The 23,902-nt window shown below is 30.8% G+C and overlaps 1 non-coding gene across 1 annotated transcript; it reads right to left on the bottom strand.

The window, feature by feature from the left end:
• Positions 1–22,930: 22,930 nt before the first annotated feature.
• LOC132252736 (small nucleolar RNA R71) lies at positions 22,931–23,037 on the bottom strand. Its single transcript, XR_009464515.1, has one exon. It is a non-coding gene; the product is annotated as a small nucleolar RNA R71 (small nucleolar RNA).
• Positions 23,038–23,902: the final 865 nt, after the last annotated feature.

Here is a 23,902-nt window from a genome sequence, read left to right as displayed (position 1 = left end):
AACTAAGATTGAATGGTGCACTAATGATATGCAAGTTTTAGAACAATGGTGCACTCAAAAACACTATTCCAAGGCTCAAATATATTCAAGAAAGGTTTAGGAAGGTTGAGTTCATAAACAATGAAGATTTGGGGCCTTTATATAGAGGAAAAAAGTCAAACTAGCCGTTGGGGGTTCGACCGGTTGAGTTAGGGGTCGATCGATTGACTAGCCGTTATAATTTAATACTTGGCAGGTAACCATTGGACCTCGACCGGACCTCAAATGGAGGTCGATTGGGAAGGAGGATACCTTAATTGGGAAGGGAAAGCTACTGGAAGAGAGAGTGCGTTTTTAACACTCCTTAACCGGACCTCGATCGAGCAAAGGGAATAGGTCGACTAGTACCCTGGCCGGTTGAGCCAGTTAGCCCAGTGCCTCTACCGGTTCAATGTTTTGGCCCTAAAAACCTATCATTTTCTATTATTTTCTCTTCTAGCACTTAGGCAAGATTTTTAGGTAAGTTAATATGCCAATTTCGAAACGTTTTGCCTAAGGTACATTTGACACAAGGTTTTAGTTGAAAACAAGAAATCATCCAATTTTAAAATATTTAAAACAAAATAACTCTTGGATGATTTTGGTGCATAAGTAAAGAATGTAATGCATGAAAATCTTAGTGCATCAACAATCTTACAAAGAGATCTTATGAAGCTTGGGTCTTGAAAAACACTTCTCTTTGAGGTGGTTTTCTTCTTCATGATTTCTCCTTGACTTGATTTGTCTTTGTGATTGCCACTTTGGAAATTATCTTGCATAATCACACTTGAAATATAATCATTAGTTCTAAACCTTGTTTTGTTATCATCAAAATCGAGATTAACCAAACCTTGGTTTCACACTTATGATTCTTAAAGTCTTCTTCAATGACAACTCCTTTTTCCTCACTTTGTGTTTAAGTCCGTGTCTAACTCTCATTTTCCAAGAATTGAACATCTCTACTCACAATTAACTTTCCTATTTTTGGATTATACAATTTGTAAACTTTAGTTACATCACTATAACCAATGAAAATACACTTCTCACTTTTATTATCAAACTTTTTTTTTATGCTCCTTTGGTATATGGGAATATGTAATACACCAAAATATTCGAAAAAAAAAAAATTCTGGCTTATAACCATTCCAAGCTTTCTTAGGTGTTCTTCTAAAGATTGCTTTAGCAGGACACCTATTTAATAAGAACACTACAAGTGTAATAGCTTTTTCCCAAAAAGTTTTTGGAAGAGACTTGACCTTCAACATGCTTCTTGCCATTTCAACAATGGTTCTGTTCTTCCTTTCAACTATGCCATTTTGTTGAGGGGTATAACTAGCTGTCAATTGGCGTCAAATACCCTGACTTAGTAATAATTATAAAATTCATTGGAAGTGAACTCCTCTTCTCTATCAGATCTTAATATCTTAATATTGCAACCGCTTTGTCTTTCAACAAGAACTTTGAATTCTTTAAACTTGTTAAAAGCCTCATATTTTTCTTTTAACAAATAAATCCAAGTCTTTCTTGTAAAATTATATATAAAGGTCAAAATATATCTGTTATGACCAAGAGATCTTACCTCACTAAGATCACATATATCTATATGCACCAACTCCAAAGGTTGCTTAGTTCTTTTGGATCTTCCAATTGGAAAAGAATTCCTATCTTGTTTCCCTATGAGGCATCCTTCACATGCACAATCTGGAATATCAATCATAGGTAATCTTGCTACCATATTCTTCTGTACTACCAAGTTCAACCCACGAAAATTGAGATGACCAAACCGAAGATGCCAAAGCCAATTGCTATCTTCTACTGTTGCCTTCAAACTAAATAAAGTTTCTACTTAAAGAAGCATATGAAACATCCTATTCTTTGTCATCAGTGCTTTTTCAATCATCTTCTTATTTTTATCACTAAGGGTGCAAACTCCATTAGAGATGTTAATGATATGCCTTTTTTTTTTGTTAATTGTCCCATACTTAACACATTCCAAAAAAACATCTAAAATAAAAAAAATACATCTACTATAGTAACATCAGTACCATCTTTAGAATGTATTTTAACATTACCTTTTCCCATGATTGAAACTTTGGATTTGTTTCCAAAATTAACATTGCCTTGGATTGATTCATCTAATTGTGATATTTTTTTTTCTTATTGCACATGTGACTATTGCATCCTATATCAAGATACCAAACATCTTGTCGATCTACATTTTATGTTGCCACATTGCAGGATAATACCAAATTCTACTCTACCTTGGCGATGTTTGCTTGCTCATCTTGTTCATTCTATAATGTCCATACTTTTTGCATCTAAAACATTGTATGTGTGACTTATCTTTAAGTTTAGAAGTGTTGCCTCTTCCTTTAGAAGAATCTGTGTCACCATCTCTATCTTTATTATTGAAGTTGTTGTGTCCTCCTCTACCTTTGCCATGACCACGACCTCTACCACATTGTTGGCCACCACAACCTCCAGTAGATGCTCTACTCTGCAAGGCTTGCTCCAAATTTGTAGAGTTGATTCTCCGATTCATTTGTTGTTCATGAGAACATAATGAACTCATCAACCCTTCAATTGTGAGAGTGAAAATATCTTTTCCTTTTTCAATTGCTGCAACAGCATAGTCAAATCTTGCACTTAAAGACCACATAATTTTCTCTACTATCCGTTGGTCATTAAGCTTCTCACCATTAACCCGCATTTGGTTAACAATAGTTTGTAACCGATCAAAATAATTTGAGATAGATTTCGAGTCATTCATGTGAAGAGACTCGAATTCACCTCTTAATGTTTGCAACTTCATTTGCTTGACACGTTCATCATCTTTGTATAATTTTTGTAAAGTAACCCATGCCTCTTTTGTTGTTTCCTCTGAGGCTTTCTCAAATATGGATTCATCCACTGCTTTGAATATTGCATAGAGTGCTTTTTGATCTTTTTTTCGAGAATCTTTCAATGAATCTTTCTACTCCTTTGATAGTGCCTCAAATTCTTTTGAATTGGTAATTTCATTGTAACCAATATTCATTAGATCCCATAAATCTTGAGATCCAAACAAGACATGCATCTGAATACACCAATTATCAAAATTCTTACCAATGAATTTTGGAAGTTGGGGATGAATTGAATTATTACTTGTAGCCATAATTCCATCAACAAGATTGCAACTTTCTTGTGATTCTGCACATTCCCTGCTATTGTAGCCCTGATATAGCATTTCACATTTCCTTATTTGGAACCCACACAATTGGGTATTGATAATGTTTTTGCTAAAATAATAAATTTATTACATTTTCAAATTTAACATAATAACAAACCTATTTATAATAAACTAATCATACTTATAATAGGACTCCAATTCCTATTAGACTAAAAGTCCTAATTAACACAGGAAGCATAAATAAATAACAATTCCTAAACTTATTCTAATTTCAACAAACATGACTTGGGGATAGAGAAAAAACATTTCAAGAGTTAAATCATGGTTATCTCATAGACCCTAGATTTAACCTAGAAAAAGACGAAGTTGGCACGATTTTTATAAAAGCTATAACTGACTTGATTTTTGGAGGTGACGCCTTAGGGACAAACTCGAGGGCATCGTTTCCTGCAGGTATATTCAGAGCACAAGTCGAGTTCCACAGCAACACAATAGAACCACTGTAGTACCCAAGTAGACAGGTCCAATTGCATTTGACCCATGATTCTTATGCGTTGTATTTTTATTTGAAGTCTTTTACATATATGTATAACCTTAATTTTCTTAAGCTAAATATTAGTTTTAGATATCTCATATAAATAAAAATAGAAAGAATTTTAATTTTTAACTAAAATTTGAAATTTGGTATATTTCTATTTGGATCATTTGATTAAAAGGGTAATTAAAAATCTAATATATAAGTTTTTCTAACCTTTGTAACACTTAAAATTTTTCTATCCTTCAAGTATTAAAAATGTTATAAACACTTTCTATACTCATTACCAACACACTCTTACTCACATTGGTTTTATTTTGATAAAAATGTTTTCATTCTTTTCTTGTATATTTTAAAACTTAGTGTAAATACTTAAAATGATAAAAGGTATTTATGTCAAATAAAATCATGGGAATGATTTTTCTCACATTTAGGATTGATTCATTATTTTTAACCAATTAATTCTTTTTATTTTTAACAAACCGATTAGGGATGACAGTTGGACAGGTTTTTTTGGGTATCCGTCTCATCCTATCCCTAATGGGATGAGTTTGGGACAAGTTTGAGATTTTTTTTTTAAAACCCAAAATGGGTTTGAGTATTGCCTTATTTCACTTCAATTATATATAAAATTAATTTAATTAATTTCTATTTTACTATTTTTAATATAATAATAATAATAATAATAGCACTTTTTATAAAAAAAAATTATAATATTTTAGTTATTTATAAAATATATTTATTTCAATGTAATTTAATTTTTTTAAAAATAATTTTACCAAAAAAAGTTAAATGGAATGGGGTGGAATGGGTATGAGAAATTTACATATCCTACTCATCATGCCTTATTTAATTTTTTTAATAAAATAAAAATAAGAATTATTTTGAATAAATGAGGGGAGGTTAGGATGAGAATTACCCATCCCAGACCCGTCCTATTCCCATCCTTACAACGTACATCCACTATTCGAAAACAATTATTTAGGTTACTTGTATGTGTGTTGCAAGACATTGCAAAAGGCAAGACCACGACTTTGGTAATTTCATCCATATGAATGGAATAAACCTTAAACAATTACTTTCACACTCTTTCATTGTCTAGATCAAAATAATTCATTCAATTTTTGAGCAAACCATCTCTTTCATTGTCTAGCAAAGTCAAGTTTCTTATGCTTTGAGGGACATATGGGCACCTTTCAATCTATTCTTTTCGGTGGAAAAATATCTAAGAATTTGTAGTAACAAGTTGGTGCCTTTAAAATAAACTTGATGAAAACATTGTCGCATTAACTTAAAATTTATTTTAAATTATTAAATTGATATATTTATTCTTATAAATTATAAATAAGACAAAAAAAGTTAAGTAACAATAACGATTCATGGAATAACAAAAGAGATTGTGAAGATAATTAGGACAAATAAGGGTAAAAAAAAAAAAGATAAATATATTGACTTAAAAATAAATTAATCATTTTTATTTATTATTTAAAATTATTTTTTATTTTAAGTTATATCATTAAGTTATTTTATCGAACATATTTAATAATTTAAATTAAATTATTAAGTCATTTTAAAATATAAAATTAGTTTACCAAACAGAATCGCCCATATCCACAAGAACTCAACTCCTACACCTAAATTTTTTTTAATGATTGATACTTTTACAAAAGCTCTTTAATAAAGCATTCAGGATTAACAACTCAATAGTTTTCAACAAATTGTGAATCAAAAAAATTTTTACTAACAGAAGCTCAATAAAAAGTAATATTTATGGTTTGTTTCACGTGTATTCAAAATATAGTTTTTATGGTTCAGGCCTGTCATCTGCTTCTTCAAAATTGACATTTAGTCGATTCTGACTTTGAAATAGAGGGAGACATGCTAGTTGTTTATTATTATTATTTTCCCATCTTTGCATTATCTTCTTACCAACAGACAGGCGTCATTCATGGGCTACTAATTTTGATGTTATTTTTAAAAACATTTTGAATTATTTAAATAGCTATTTTATTTCTATGTTTTGTTTCACATGATCGATGATATTTTAATAGCCATGATGAACCATGTTTGGTGGCTAGTCACTCTTTGCTTTTATGAAATCGTTTGTCATGTGATGATTAAGACAAGAGTTTTTTTTTTTTTTTTTTTTTTAAAAAAAAAAAAAAAAAAAAAGAGGAAAAAAAAAAAAAAAGGGCTTATGTATTCATGATGCTACATCAATGCCATGACTAATAAATTTTATATCTAAAGTCATACAAATCATACTTATTTTCAATTAAAAATATGAATTCAGTTGCAGTCAATTTCAAACACCATGAAGTGGACAATTTGGGCCTATAAAAGAAAAACTGATGCATGTTCTTGAATATAGAGGTCTGAAATTGGTGTGATATGGGGTTTATAGGATGACTTTTCATTTTTAAAATTTTTTTATTTTTAATTATTATTATTATTATTATTTATTTATTTATTTATTTTTTAACTTTTCAAATGTAAATCATGAGAATGGACGGTCAAAAGATGAGTAATTATCTGTGACACTATGCTTTTCTTTGAATAGATTGCACTAAATTGATTTGCATGTGGAAATTGAGAAGCATTGAACCTGGAAGTGTACACCTGGGCAACATTTGTCAAATGATACATGTTTTTGTCTTGAAAGCATCCTTCCACAAACCTTGTTCAAAGTGAATGTTGTTGAGCCACTGAAATTCGTTGCCTATTCCTTATTTTCAACTCTGACAATATCACATCATAGTGTCATATCATATAGAGGGGAATTGAAGAATGATATAATAGTTTATCTTTTCTCTGTGACCCAACATGCTACATGAAAATACTTAATCCATTCAAAATAAAAGGAAAGGGCAAATTAAAGTAAGAAAAAAAAAACAATAAAATTTATCTCTTATTTAATTATTCATGGAAAAGTTAGGGCTTGTTTGATAAAAATTAGGGCTTATTTGATAATCATTTTCGAAAATAGTTTTTTGTTCTTTAAAATAAAAAATAAGAAAATACGTTTGACATTCAAAAATTGTTTTTTATTTTATGTTTTATGTTTTTAAGAATAAAAAATATGATATTTTTATATAACATTTTTTAATTATTTTTTTATTATTTTTACTTGTTATTTTAAGACTGTTTTAAAAAATAATTATATAAGTATGTAAATTGATTAAAAATAAAGTACTAGATATAAAAATTATTTTTAAAACATATTTAAAAATATTGAAAATAAGTTAAAAGTATTTCAGATTTTTAAACAGATTTTTGTTCTATAAAATATTTTAAAGAACAATTTTCAAGAACTATTCTCAAAAAGTTGCTTTTTTGAATCATTTTCGAAAACAATTACTAGGGCCTTGGACTTTTAGCATTGTCCTGTTTTTTAAAATACTTTTCTTATTATTATTATTTTCATATTATATAAATATAGAAAACCCATTTTCTTTTTTAACATTTCTCATCCTTTTTAATATTGCCACAAATATGAGGATAAATTGAAAAAAAAAACTTAATTCAAATAAAGTAAAAATAAACTTTCAATCCATAAAAATGAAATAAAACCAGTAAAAACCATTCAAACAACCCTACAATTTTTACTTTATTTTTATTCTTATTCTAGGTTTTCTGATTTAGAATTTGTTTTCTGGGATTCTCCTATGCATACCTCCATAGTTAGAAGAAAGAGGAATAGGGAGTCATCACCGACACTGAAACATATACCTCAGACTAAGTGATGCATGTTTCACACCTGACAGCCCAATAGTATGAGGAATCTCAATCTGTTCTTAATTATTTGATACGAATTTTCTTTCATTTTCTTGAGAAACATGTGCCCACTGATGATGACAAAAGTATTTCGCAACTACCATTTCCCCCCCTCAAGCAATGCCGTCACTCATAACGTAACATCACATTTTCCACAATTTTCTATTTAGCTATAACATTCTATGGAAAAGAAAAAAGCAAAAGGAGAAAAAAAAGACAAAGATGAAGCAATAATTCACCTCCTTTAACTATTATCTAAAGTTTGATAATCAAGATGAAGACTTTAAGAGATATAAAGGCAATGATATTCTCCTTTTCTAACATCTCTAGGACTTCTTATATGAATAAAATAATTTTAGGGGCCTCTTTATTTATTTTTTTACATTAAAAAGGAAGATAATAATATAACCATTTTTTCCTCATTTTATTTAAAAATATAACAAGTCAAAGAGAGGGTTGTTATATGGTGTCATACGTTGACATTTTATTAAGATTTTATATTTTATTTATTTATTAATTGAAATTAATTTTAAAAGATTCCAATAAGAATAAGATTATGGTCGAATAGAAAAATCAAAATATTTTATTTTTACTATTCAATTAAAAAATAACTTATTGATATCGATCAATATAATTAAATTGAATTTATTGATAACAAGTTTATTTTAGTTATCTTGATTGATATTAACGAGTTATTTTTAATTAAATAAAAAAACTAAATATTTTAATTTTTTTTTATTCAACCAACAAACAAACACCACCAATGCTAAGATAGAATCTTAAATAAATTTTATCATAGGACTAATAGGCATTTCTTTTAGAACAAACATACTTCATTAAAAATTGTATGATTAAGACCTTAATTTTGAATGTGAGTTTAATACAAAATAATTGCAATCTTAAAGGAGTGTTTGGATACATTGCAATTGAGTTTAATAATTCTTATTTGGGAGATGTCTTGAGGTACATTATAATTCCTAATCCAAATAAAAATGGGGTCGAAATAGTCAAATTGAAAATATGAAAGGAATAAAAATTGAAATATGGTTCACACCCAACTCCAACATGGTGTGGAAAATTTCAATAATTTAAAGTCTCTTTCACCTTTTTCTTTTGGCCCATGGGTGAAATTTGGCATCTTTCAAAGCAATTCATTAAGAAACAACCAAGGGTAAAAAAAATATTAAAGGTTCCACTGCAACTTTTCCATCTAAAATAATTCATCATCAACCAGCTTTTTAACTTGGTCAAACCCACAAGTCAATGAATTAGCTGCAAAAGTAAAAGGTTATGATTCACGTAATCATGTTTATATCCATTAACAGCGGGAAAAAGATTGACAAAAGCGATTGCCTCTTTAGTTATTTAAACTTAAAATAAGATTCAGAAGATCTGGTTCTTCACATAAATTTTATGTCTATATGATGCCACTTTGCTTGTAGGAAAAAGGAGGCTCTCGGTTTGAAGAAGGTAGTAACTCCATGAAAATGGAAGCCATTTTTATTTTTGTCTTTATTTTAAGTATTTTCTCCTTTGGGCTTTGATTTGGGCTTTGACGAAAAACTCCATTAAAAATCTTATGTTAAGTCTACCGTTGAGTTTTGATTTGGCCTTCGATTATATTTTGAATATTTTTCTTTTGAAAATAGAGGCTATCCACATTTGTTTTCCTAAGTTATTTTATTTGGTTTTATTTAAAAATAGAAACAATAGTCTTTACAATTACCAATCAAGTTTAAGATTTTCTCTAGGAAAGAATAAATAATTATTTAATGGTCTATAAAAAGAATTGGAGAAAGTATGTTTTGATTGTTTGGATAGAATTTTTAAAAGCATATAATAATAAGTGATTTTTATTATTATTTATAATATGATTTTAGTTTCTCATTTCTCTATCCTATTTATGCAATATCTTTTTTAAGCATTCAAGTCTTATATTAGTATATGACTTAAGTGTATTAGAAGTTGTATGGAATATCTAAGCCATGTGTGCCTTGCAAGTAAATGAATTCTTCACAACTGGTTCATGGACTTAAGCAATCCATTTGACGGTTGTGCATACTTCCTAATTGTAGGGACAACTTATCTTAGTTATTGAGATAATGTGTGTGGTTACAAATTGAATAGAACATATGGTGAGTCATAACATTGACTATCAAGTAGTCATAACATCACCAAACTACTATATTGTATAAGTTCTCTCTCTTGAGATAATATAGAGCTAGTGTTGAGGTTTTCAATGGTTTTGACCTATACATGAGATTCTAAGGTGGTCCTATATTTTATATGGATTATATCACTATTGATTAAGACAAATGACAATAGAGTATTCTCAAGATAGGCATCATGACATCTCATGGGTTTGAAATAGTATGTCCCCTTGGATAATCCTAAATATATGTGATCACAAAAACTATAATCATATTATTTCCTTAAGTAGAATTTGAAATATTCTCATAAAGAAATATGATATTTCAGTTGTTTATATAATAGGAAGATTTGAAACTCAAGGATTATAGAGGTAATATTGAGAGAAAGATAACATTCACTTTATTAGATTATGGATATCAATCCATAGGGAGTTTGGATGCGGTCATTAATATAGTCCGAGCTTTATATCTTGATTTAAGATCATAGGATATTGAAGTACAATTGACTCTTTATAGTGGGATGTTAAGTTAATATCAAAATTAGATTATAAGGGAGTTAGTATTTTCCCATGGGTCCTAATGGTCCTTATTCAAGCTTATATTCCTAAGTGGTACATTATTGGAGGAATATTTAGGTTCTTTATTTATATGTGTGTATAAGAGTGTTTTAATAAATATGTAAAGTTGCACAAGAGCATATGAATGGTCTTTTTGGATTTGGTTAATTAATTAATTGGAATCTAATAAGGTTAAATAATTAATTAGGATCTAGTGGACTAGATTAAGCGACTTGAGCCCATTAACTTAAGCCTATAAGGGAGTTTATATAAACTCCCTTATAGGTTTAATATTAGACACACTTGCATCTTTTTCATCCAATCTTTCAGAGAAACAATCCTTAGTACCCATCCCCATAAAGAGGATTCCCCCATCCTCACATGCCCAAGTCTAAGAAAGAGAGCCAACAGGTGGAAGATTATGAGATATTAGAGATCCACACTAATAGGAATTGATTTTGGAAGACCAAAATCATATGTATTGTTTTTATACACCTAAATCTATGCTTTTTAATTGTTATTGCTTATGCTATGTAGATTTAGAGATCCCTATGATAGTTTTGCATGTATTTGAATGATCTAAGGTTTGAAATGATTTTTAGAGAGCACTTTATAAAAACAAAAAACAAAAAAACTTTTATTTTACAAGGATTCTCATCAAAATAATTTTAAAGAAAATAGTTTACAATCCTTTGGAATAATTTAAAAAAATAAACTTTACTGTCTAATTTATTTTCACAAGTTTTATTTTCTTAATCTATACTATTCCAAAATTAAATAAATAACATGTTTTGAAATCTAATTTTCAAGAAAATTTGGGCCCATTTGGTCATATTTTTTTAAGCTTGTTTTTAAAATCTATTTTAAGTTAACGAACAAAAAACATTTTTCTAGTATTTTATAAAAGTAAAAGTGTTTGACAAGTTGTTTTTAAAAATAAAAAAACAAACAAAAAAAATAAAATTGCTTGGATAAGTTGTTTTTAAAAATATATATATTTTTTGTTTTCTTTGTAAAAACATTGAAAATTCAATTTAATTCAAATCTTATTAAAAATGAAATTAGTTTTGTAACTATAAATAAAATAAAAATAATTTTTTTTAGTAAAACATGAATAACAATATTATAACAAAATCATAAATTATATTTTTTTATATATAAAAAAATTATTTTAGTATATGTTAGAAACATAAGGATATGAACATCTTTGTAAATTTTTTGGTTAAAAATGAATAATAATAATTTTTAACAATATTTTATTTAAAAGGAATAATGAATAATGTTTAACTTTTTTATCAAGTAAATGAGTCAAAATTTCATTTTATGCACACATTTAGTAATTAATTAAGAACATAATATTCTAGAATGTTTTGATTTAATCTACATAGATTGGTTTTTTGAATTTAAAATTATTCTTAAGAATTAAAAAAAAATCATTAAAGAATTTAAATAATTAATTATATATTACTTAATTTATAATTTATTTTCCTAAATTCAAAATATATATTTGTTTGTATAGGAAAAACAGTAAAGTCATGACTCATAATATATTAATTTTGATCTATTATTTATTTATTTATTTTTAATGATTAGATATATTTTTTGAGTTCCAAATTATTTTTAAAATTTGTTAAGCTCATTAATAAATTCAATACGAAGTGTCACTTTTAAAGTTCATTTTTATAGCGAGAAAATTATAAAAATATAATTATGTATAGAAAAGAAATAATAGAGCCATTATAAACAAATTTTTATCTATAAATTTTTGGTGTTAATGAGTTTATTATTTGAATTTCAAATTATTTTTAAAAATGACTAAACTTGTTAATGAAGCAAATACATTAAGTCTTGTTTAATTTGGAGTTTATTTTCTTGGTTAAAAAAAATTAGAAAATAATGATTCTATATATGTAAAATAATAATAATAATAATAATAAAGTTATTTTAGACCAATTTTTATCCATAATTTTTTTTTTATATTGATTGGATCATTATTTGAGTTTTAATTTATTTTTAAAAATTACCAGGCTCTTAATGAATCTAACGCATTAAATCTTGTTTAATTTGGAGTTTATTTGTTTAGTAAAAAAAATCAGAAAATAATTATTCTATGTAAAAGGGAATTAATAAAGTTGTTTTAGATCAATATTTGTCTATAAATTTATGGTATTAATTGGTTCACTATTTTAATTTTCAATTAGTTTTAAAAATTACTAGACTTATTGATGAATCTAATGCATTAAGTCTTGCTTAATTTGGATTTTATTTGCCTAATAAAAAATTTTGTAAAAATAAACTCAGATATTTAAAATAAATGTTGGTCTATCACTTACTAATGTTATTGAATTTCATGACTTTTTAATATTAATTAAATTAGTTTTTGAGTTTCAAATTATTTTTAAAAATTAATAAATTTTATGTATCAAGTACAATTTGATTTGAAATTTATTTACTTAAAAAAAATTTTTAGAGAAGTTTAAAGAAATTAATTATTATTTAAAGAAAGATCATATTTTAAGATTTTCGGTATCAGTATTAGATCATAGAGAGTGAAAGGGAATAATATCATGTATAATATTATTTTTTTATGGTTTTTTTTTTCTAAAAAAAGTTATATGTTTTCCTTTTGTTTTTAAAAACTAGTAAAAACAATTCCTACTTGTTTTCTAAAAAATGTTCTCAATTTCATTTTGTTTTGAAAAATTGTTTTTAGAGAGTGACGATCAAACAGTGTTAGGAATTTTTAAAAACAATTTTTTGTTTTCTAAGAACTTAAAAACTATTTTTGAATCACAAGGCCAAACAGACTTTTTATATCCATAAAATTTCTAAAAAGTTTTATATTATTTACATTTATCCATATTTGCATACATTCACATCCATATATGATCGAACATATATAATCAAACATATATAGGAAATATTAAGCATATATGGAAATAATAATTAAAAAAAAAAAGAGCTTCCATGGATATTTTTGCAGAATGAACTGTCCAATTGCACATGAGTGTCATTGATCTCCAAATTGCCATAATTTGACTCCAACTTTTGGCATCAAAACTTGCCAAAAGAAAGCTTCTATATAGCTGCCCACAATTCAGCTAAATGCATCACCATTCAACATGATTCAACACCAAATTTTTAGCATGAAAACTTGGCAAAATAGTGCCCCAAAGTGCAGCCTGTATGTGCACCTAGAACCAGCCCGTATCTGTAGCTGTGAGTGCGTTTACATTTAGCCAATTTGGCTGCCCATATTCAGCCTGCAATTGCAGCTGTGAGAGTGTTTAAATCCAATCAATTTGGCTATCCATTGAGGACTTAAAATCAGCCCATGCGGCTCCCACTGTGTATTCCAAAAAATTATAAGCTTTCTCCAATCGTGAATGCACCAAAACCAGCACATGCGGCTGCCATTTGTGCATCGAAAAATATCAACTTTCAGCATTAAAAAATTCAGCCCTTGTTAGTCACCAATTTTAAGCCACAAAACAACCCAAAAAGAAGCTTCAATCTAATGTGGTAGTGGCAGCCCGTGAGAGCTTATGATGGCGCACTAATAGTGGCCTCAAAACCAGCCCATAAATCTGCATGAATTATGAGCTTAAAAATTCAGCCACTTTGGCAGCCCATGAGGGCGCTTAAGTTCAACCAAAAATACTCTAATCTCAAGTCAGTGGTGGCATCAATATTTAATCACAAAGTCAACCCCTTATGCAGCCTACTATAGCGCCAATATGCAGCCTCAAAATGCACCTTGGATCAGCCACAAACTAGACAAAGAACATAGAAGCCCATGGTTATCTTCATCCTTTTTCAATAGCCATTAAACTCATGATGCTTCATAGATGATGTTCCAACAAAAATTGAATTTTTATTGACATCATTGAGGAGTTTTTTCCTTGTAGTCCTTCATAGATGATAAAAAATTTAATTTTACATCATAAAATTAAATTCTATGCTTCTATAATAGAGCTTACATCTCAATCTATGTAAAAGATTAAAACTTTACAAGAAAAATTCAAAACCTATGCTCCATTAATAGAGCTTACAATTATATATATGAAGAAACAAAGAAACAAAATAATTATCCCATTCAATCATCACATGCAATAAAAATATATAAATAAATAACATGCATCTCTCCTTTGACCATGGTATAATATTAAGACTACAAAAAAGAGGTTAACACACCCTGAACAAAGATCTAAGCATACTTATAACATTAACTCTAATACCAATTGTTGACATCTTAGATCTAAACAATGGAAGCAATACCAATGTTTTAAAAATTGATCTTTAGAGTTAAAATAGTAACTTTTAGGTTTAAAATACCAACCTTTAGGTTTGGATGTTCCTAAACCTTAAATTCTAAATGTTGAAGAATTAAATTGATGCCTTTTAAAGTCTTGTAGATCCAAGGTCTTCTACCCGATAACTCTTCCTTGATCTTGACACACTTTCGATGTGAAAAGAGGTGAAGGTTATGACTTTCTTTCTCTCTAGAGCTATAACACAACTCTATCGAAACCCTAACCCCTAAGGGGGCTATTAGCCCAAGGGTTCTCCTAATCATGTTTTGATGATAACAAACCATGGTTAAGTTGCCAATCAGTTTGGATTATAAAGAATTTTAGGTGTTAGTTTGAAAATTCATCAAAGAACCCAATGGATGCAAGATCAAGACAATTGGAAGACCCTTTAATCATAGGAAACATATGTAAGATGAATGCTTGGGTGCACTTAGGATTTTCATATCTTTTCATGCATCTTTTAAAACTTGGTTTATGTATTAAAGTTACATTTCCATCAAAACCCGAGTTTTATCAAATGAACCTTAGGCAAATCATTTCAAAATTGGCATATTAATTTACCTAAAGACCTTGTCTAAGTGTTAGAAGAGAAAAAAAAAACAAAAAAATATAGGTTTTCGAGCAAAAAATGGTGAACCGGTTGAGGCACTAGCCAACCGGTTCAACCAACTAGGGTACCGGTCGACTAGTTATACCTTCTCAATTGAGGTTTGGTTGAGATGTGCAAAAAAAAAAAAAAATCTTTTCTCTCTTTCATAAGCCTTGTATTCTTGATTGAGTTTCGGTCAAGGTTCAATCAAGGCCTAACGGTCACCTGTCATGCATTTTTTTTTTTTTGGCACTTTGGCTCCCAAGGCTAGCAACCTATAAATTGAGAGCTTCACTTCATTTATGAGTAAGAAAACACCTGCATTTATTTGTTTACATTCTTGTTCTTGCATAAAAAACTCCCATTCTTTCCTTTATGCATTAAATCTCCATTTGCATATTCCTTAATGCACCCTTGTGATTCATCCTAGCATTTGAGTTGTATTTGAGCCCTTGTTGAGCTAGGTTGAGAGATTTAAGATTATTATTTGAGTTTTAAAAGCTTTAAATGAGCAAAGACTTAAAGGGATTGTGTAAAAGCCCATTGGATCTGGAATCTAAGTGTAAAAGTGTTGGAAGCTTGGTTGAAGCTTCAAGTATAGTGGAACCCTCACTTGGTTAGGAGTTTGAGGAGAGTGGACATAGGCAAGGGGTGTTGAACCATCATAAAATCTAAGTTTGCTTATTCTAATCTTATCTCTTTATTTTTGTGCTTCATTTGTTTGAATTTATTTATTTTTAAACTCAATTCACTCCCTTCTTAGGTGTTTTCTCTATTAAGATTAGCCTTTATTTTCTCAGGGCCATTTATAATATTCTCCATTAGGCTTAAGTGATTTGACCACACTAAAGGCTTTGGTCACTTAATTTAGCCTAAAATGGATCTTAATTGATTAATTAACTCAACAAAACTTACTAATTAATTAATTAGCACAATTTAGAGATTTTGTTAACTTACCTCTATGCAATCCTATGTTAATTACCAAATGCCCTTATGCACAAAAGTGAACCTAGAGCCAATCTAACCTCATAAACTATGCCAATAAGATATATGAGCTTGAGTAGGGACCATTGGGACCCATAGGACAATATTGACTCTCTCATGATCCAATTTTGAAGTTGATTCTAAATCTTACTAAAAAAAATCAACTACACTCTAGTATCCTATATGAATAATAGCGAGATACTAAGTACTTAGGGTTTGTGACTTGTTATCCATTGCATTTAGTCTCCCTATGAACTGGTATTTGTAGTCTAACAAGGTGAAAATAGTAAACTTTTCAAGACTACCTCGATTATCCTTGAGTCACAAATTCTCTTATTGTGTGTTCAACTAACATGTTTTAGCTCTCAACGAGCCTATATCAAGTTCCACTTAAGGAACAACTATGACCATTGTTTAAATGAACACACCTTCTTCATGACCACCTAAGAGGGACACTCTGTCTCAATCCTACAAGATATCATAGTGCCTCTTTAATCTATAAATGGATTTATGCAATTGGCAGAGAAGGTTCTCTTAGCCCTTTGTTATGAATCTGTTTGGTTGCATCATATAGATATTTTCTTCAAGATCAGCCTTCCTCACTTTTCGTGCTTCTCTTTTTCCCTCAACACCCTTTTTTCCCTGGGTATGGAGCCATCGTCGGTCAGTCAGCTGTGATTCAAGAACGTTGTCTTGACATCCATTTGCCATTTCTCATAATCAAGTTGTGCTACACAATGGATAGGAGTATTCTAATAGATTTGAACATAACTACTGGTGAGAACGCCCTCTTATAGTTAAAGTCGAGTTTCTAATTATAACCCTTCGCTACTAGCCTAACCTTACATGTCTTAACCTTTCCATATATATATATATATTTTCTTATAGACCACTTACACTCTATGGGTTTTATCCATTCGAGTACTTCTACAAGATCCTATACCTTATTAGAATACATAGATTCTAACTCTGCCCCCATAGCTCATTTCCAAAGAATAGCATCATCAGTGCTCATTGCTTCATCGTAATATATGGGATCAATCTCATGTTCCTCCAAAATCGCCTAAAAAACTCTCCCAAATACATGAACCTACTTGATTTTATAACAACTCTCCCATTATGACGAGACACTAATGTATTAAAACTGACTAGAATGGTAGGTGTAGGAACCTTTGAACCCACAATCCCTTGTACTCTTCCAAAAATTTGGCATTTGTACTAACAAATACCTTTTGGTTGACTTGACTATAAAGTAATGCCCTCTCGTCCCTTTTGGATACACTAACAAACAAGAATACTTCTGACCTTGCTTCCAACTTGTTTACCTTTGGTTTTATCCCATGTGTTTGGCACCCCCAAATGTGAATGTGTTGTAAACTGGGTTTACGACATTTTCCACATCTCTTTGTGAGTTAAAGGTACTAACTTAGAAGGCACTAGGTTGAGAATGCATGTAGTAATCTCCAAGGCATATCCCTAAAAGGACACTGGAAGTGATGAGAAACTTATCATAGATCTCAACATGTCCATCAATGTTCGATTTCTTCTTTCTGCTTCTCCATTTTGTTGTGGAGTTCCAAGTGAACTCAATTGGGATAAAACCCATGCTCCTTAAGGAAAGAATTGAATTAAGTAGACATATACTCTTCATCTTAATTAGATTGAAGTGTCTTAATACATTTATTTAATTGGTATTCCAATTCTGCCTTAAATTTAATGAATTTATCCAAGGCATCAAATTTCCTATGCATCAGGAAAACATATTGGAACCTAGAGTAATCATTTGTAAATGTGATGAAGAACTTATACCCTCCCCATGCATGGACATTGAAAGGCCCACACACATTAGTATGCTCTAACTCTAAACACTCCTTGGCTCTATATCCTTTAGCAATAAATGGTCTCTTGGTCATTTTATTTTCTATACAAGATTCGCAAATTGGAAGGTCTTTTAGAATCAAAGAGCGTAAAATTCCAGACTTAACCAGTCTTTGGATCCTGTTTAGATTAATATGACCTAGGCATAAGTGTCAAAGCTATGTTTGATTAAGGCAAGGTTCCTTCCTTTTCCATAAGATATGATAATTCTCATTACTTAGTAAAATAGATAATAGAGAAACACGATAAAGACTATCTATCAATGATCTTGAGTGTATAAACTAATCATTCAATTTAATAAAAACATGTTTATTATAACAAAACAAATGAATAATTCATTTTACATAGACTAGAAATCGAAATCAAATTCTTCCTAGACTTAGAAACATAAAAGCAATTTTTTAACTCTAGAAGACAACTATTACCTAAGATAAGGGTAACAATTCCCACTGCTTGCACAACATGAGTTGCTTTAAAAGCTAATATTAGGTACATATCCCCGTCATTTAGGCTTTTTCTTAGTCGAAACCCCTGTAACGAATTATAAACATGATCAATGGCTCCAAATTCTATCCACCAAGAATTAGTAGAATCTAACACCAAACATGATTCAACTAAAAGAGAATGATGCATACTTGACTGTTTCTTTAAGAACTTAGGGCATTCCTTCTTCCAATGGCCTTGTTTACTATAAAGGAAACACTTACTTTAACCCTTGATTTTTTTCTTCTTCCCTTTGCCCTTGAGTTTTCCCTTCTACTTGGTGGACTTTACAGTGTTCTTCTTCCTTTGACTAGAAGAACTTGAAGAACCTTTCACTATCATATGAATATCTTTTCTAGTCCTTAAGAATCCCCTCAGCCGTCTGAAGTTCTCTCATTAGTTGGATTAAGCTCATCATAATCTAATTCATATTATAGTTGAGTTTGAACTATTTGAAAGAATTTGGTAAGGCCTTTAGAACCATGTTAACTTGGGTTCCCCATGATCTCAACTTCAAGGATCTCCATATCATTAAAAAGTCTATAATACAAATCATCTAACCTTTAATGAGAGTTCCTTCCAACATCTTAGTATCTATAATAGCCTTAACAGTAGCTTGCCCTTGACACCAAACATCTCATGGAGACTAACAAAAATATCACAAGTTATTGGTTGAGACACATGTTGATGTTGCAACATGTTATCCAAAGATCTAAGTATAATACACTTGACTTCTGATTCTGCCCTCTACGAACTACGATAATTGTCCTTCTGCTCTTGAATGGAATGTCCATTAGGGATAGAAGGAGCAATTTCTTAAGTTACCCATTTAGCTCATTTGAAGTGAGTACTATGTCCACATTCCTTTACCATTAATCCACATAATTAAGTCTGCTCAACTTATTAGTAGTGAGATTAATCGAATTATAAGACATGATATTTGTAACAAAAATAAAACCATGCATTAATTAATTTAGCATACATAATAAATTGGTTTAATTTAGTAAAAATGTGGTACTCTCAAGCTACATATCCTTTTACAAGGTATCCTAGTATTATAAGAATCAAGTTTATGGTAAGTAGGTTATGACCTTATTACTAATTAGAGACCCCCTTAGATTGATCTCCTTGCCTTAACCATAAAGGTATCTAAAGAAAATATCAACATACATTTTTTAATTAGGCCCATGGACTATGCAAGTGGGATCACAATGGGCGTTTTGACCACTTCATATCTCATGTTAAGTGTATAACCATTATCCTTGAACTATCAATGTCTCCAAGTAAGGAACCCCATCGGTAGGGTGGTTACTCCCACTATAGACATATCTAGTCTCAACCTCAAGGAAGGTCCATATCCCTCGATTCTTAGGGCCTAATCTACCGGTGGGGTGATGATGCACCCAAGTCAAGATGGGCTAGACAATAGAGGTCCTAGGATTTTCTAAGGCATTCCCACACTTAATCTTTTGAAAATAAAGACTTTTAGTAATTCTAGTAAACTTTCTTAAAATAAATTTTTTATCATGAGATTTTTCAAATTCGTTATTTACTTCTTAAATTGGGATTCCTTTGCTAAAAGATTTTTTCTCTTATTTATTTATCCTTGGACTATTCATATACAAAACAATTTCCTCCTTCTCTCAAGGGGGTAGGACTGGGATGACCAATGAGTATAGTTCTTATTGTCTTAGAGGGGAAGAGCTTGGACAACCACCTATCCAACCAAATAGATAATCTAAAAAGGAATACTATTGTTTTTTTAACAACAATTAGTTCAAAGAAAAATAACATTGGAAAAAACTTTGGATCATCCAAGGGAACACACTATTTCAATCTATAAAATATTATGGTGTCTTTGTTGAAAATACCTATTGCTACTATCATCCATAAACAATGACCCAATCCATAGGGATATATGAACAATTTAAGGTCTAATCCATAGATCAAAGCCTCTTGTTAACTTTGGTACAAGCTTAATATCCTCTTAAGGTTGAGAGTCCATGAAGTATAGTAGCTTTCTGAATTGTGACAATCGATAACCTTACATCATGATTGATGACTACTCAAAAAGTACTCTTTTATAGCATCTTATAAACTCTTTTAAACACTTTTGAGTAGTATTTATTATCTTTTAACGCAATTGGCACATTAAGGACCCTTGCAAGTGTTACTAATCAGTTTTTGGCAAGTTTTGATGTTTTTGATAGCTTTTTGATCATTAAAACAAACCAAGAATGAGGGAGAACTTGGTATAGTCCATGGCAAAGCAAGATTGAAGCTAAATTACTTGAAGAATCCAAGTTTGGGAGAGCTTTGAAGCCTTTTCCAAATCAATCAAGTATGCAAGGAAGAGAATTAGAGAAGGAATCTAACATTCATGAATTTCGCAACCCCTTGCGAAATATTTGCAAGTTTGCGAATTGCCGAAGAAGGAATTTCGCAAGCCTTGCGAAACTAAGAATGAATTTCACAACCCCTTGCGAAATTTTCGCAAGCCAGAAGGAATTTCGCAAGCCTTGCGAAACTGATGAATTTCGCAACCCCTTGCGAAATCTTCCTGTAATCTTCAGATATTTTTTGCACCGACTCCATTAGATTTTTATCTCAAGATATTTTGTGTAATTCCCTATTCTTTCCTTGTAATCAGCTAAAGATCTTTTTAGATATTTAGGATATCTAATTGAGGGGTTAAAAATATCTCTCTATATATGTTTTAAGTTATCTCTTTTTGTAATATGTCAGAATCTCGAAAGAAATTCTTGGGGATCACTTGTACATTTTTAGTAAGAAATATATAGAGCCTTGCTCTGCCTTACCTACTCATTTTGTATTTATTTTCTTTCTAGCCAAACAACCCTTGAAGCTGTTTTCTCAGAGGATGAGTGGCTAGACTCTTTTGTTTCTTGGACTGAAAAAAACTAGGTAAGGGATCCGGATACAAAAGCAGGAATTTCCTTGTTTCAGTTTTAAATGAAGAGAAGGTGTGACCTGTTAATGGTTTTTATCTTTTTAGTTAACTTAAAATCCCTTAAAATCACCTGGGCCAACACTTGGTAGGCTTTTTGGACTCCATCCATTGAGATCCATTAGTTATCTCTTGCAAGCCTCTAGGAGGTGGTTTAAAGGTAGGATTACCTAGAATTGCCAACACTTGGTAAGCTTTCGGACTCCTTGGAGACATCCATTAGTTATCTCTTGCGAGCTTTTGAAGGGTAATCCAAGGCTAAGGATCACCTTGAATGGCCAATACTAGATGAGAGGTATGAACCATTGCAAGATGCATCAGTGAGAGGGTTTTAGTGTTTAAAACCATTAATGGGAAGCAACTGTAACACACCAGTTTGGGAAATAACTATAGGTTAAATCTTTAATGCAAGGAAAAGATCTGAAATCTCCCCTTTTGTATAAGGAACCTGAACCTAGTGACCTGAAACTCCAAGAAACCTTTTCTTTGTAATTAAACTCAGTTACTATTTTTGGTTAGCTTAAAACCAACCCCTTTTTCAACCATCATTATGTTTTCTTTTAAAGCTAACTCATAAAAGAAAAACTACCATTTCAATGCTTTAAATAATATTACGTGTGATATGAAAACCCATCCTTGTGGATGATCCTAGAACCACTATGCTATGCTAGCTATGCTATCCTAGTATATAGTGAATTAGGTTTATAAATTTTGTTGATAACTCCCGTCTGAGGACTGAATCAAAGTAGAACACCAATTGGGGACGAATCAAATGGCGCTGCTGCAGGAGATGGTGCCACTTCATAGTGATATAACTTTTCCAGAACACTTGTGATCTTCATTACAAGTTTGGTGATTTTTCTTTTCTTTGACTAACTCTTATTTGTTTCTTTTTATTTGTTTTTGTTTTTAGTTTATCTTTTAACTAGTTTTAGTTATCCTTAATTTTTTTTCTCTCTAGTATTGTTTTTCTTTTGTTTTCTTTATTTTTGTTTCAGATATTGCTAGTTGTGTATGCCATATTGGATACGAGACAATGAGGGAAAACTTGTGAAAATAAAAAATCCTCACGAAACAGAGTTGGAATTGTGTATGAAAGTCATAGAAGCTACACCTGAAGATCAGCACAGTCAACATGCTTCAGAGGAGAATATCAACGCATACCGATCCATGAGGGACCATATGCATCCGCCTCGTATGAGTGCATCGTCATGTATAGTGCCACCTACAAAACAGCTAGTGCTTCGATCACATATTATGCCACTTCTACCTACTTTTCATGGGATGGAAAGTGAGAATCCCTATGCGCATATTAAGGAATTTGAGGAGGTTTGTTATACATTCTAAGAAGGAGGAGCTTCAATTGACTTGATGAGGATCAAGCTATTTTATTTCACTTCAAATGATAAGGCCAAGGTTTGGCTAAATTCTTTAAGGCCAAGGAATATCTGAACTTGGACTGATTTGCAAGCTGAATTTCTCAAGAAATTTTTCCCAATTCATTGGACCAACAGCTTGAAAAGGAAAATTTCAAACTTCTCATCTAAAGAGAATGAGAAATTCTATGAGTGTTGGGAGATATACATGGAAGCTATCAATGCTTGTCCTCACCATGACTTTGATACATGGCTATTGGTGAGTTATTTTTACAACAGTATGTCTTCCTCGATGAAGCAACTCTTAGAAACGATGTGTGGAGGAGACTTCATGAGTAAGAATCAGGAGGAAGCCATGGATTTCTTGAGTTATGTAGCTGAAGTTTCAAGAGGATGGGATGAACCGAATGTTAGAGAAGTGGGAAGGATGAAATGTCAACCTAATGCTTCTAATGCTAAGGCTGGGATGTATACTTTGAATATAGGACACCGATATGAAAGCAAAATTCGTAGCTATGGCAAGAAGATTGGAGGAGCTAGAAGTAAAGAAGATATGAGAAGTACAGGCCATTTCAGAAACACCAGTGCAAGCTATTTCGTGTTCCATTTGTCAATCTTTTAAGCACTTGGTGGCAGAGTGTCCTACGATTCTAGTTATGAGAGAAATGTTTAGGGATCAAGCGAATGTGATTGGACAATTTAAGCCCAATAACAACGCTTCATATGGCAACACCTACAATTCAAATTAGAGGAACCATCCGAATTTCTCTTGGAAGCCAAGGGCACCTCAGTACATGCAACCTGGCCAAGCACCTCCGCAAGCCTCAAATCTTGAACAAGCCATTGTGAATCTTTGCAAGGTCGTGGGAGATTTTTTTCGAGATCAGAAATCCATCAATGCTCAGCTCAATCAAAGAATTGATAGTCTAGACAAAATGATGGATGAGATGCAAAATGATCTATCTCAGAAGATAGACAATCTCCAATACTCAATCTCAAGGTTTACCAACCTCAACACAGTGCAAGAGAAAGGAAAATTTCCTTCGCAACCTCATTAGAATCCTAAGGGTATCCATGAAGTGGAGGCTCAGGAGGAAGAATCTTCACA

This window comes from Vitis vinifera, chromosome 16 (assembly GCF_030704535.1).
Source record: "Vitis vinifera cultivar Pinot Noir 40024 chromosome 16, ASM3070453v1".
NCBI lineage: Eukaryota > Viridiplantae > Streptophyta > Magnoliopsida > Vitales > Vitaceae > Vitis > Vitis vinifera.
Note: the sequence above shows the minus strand (reverse complement) of the source record. Positions and strands in the feature narration are given on the sequence as shown.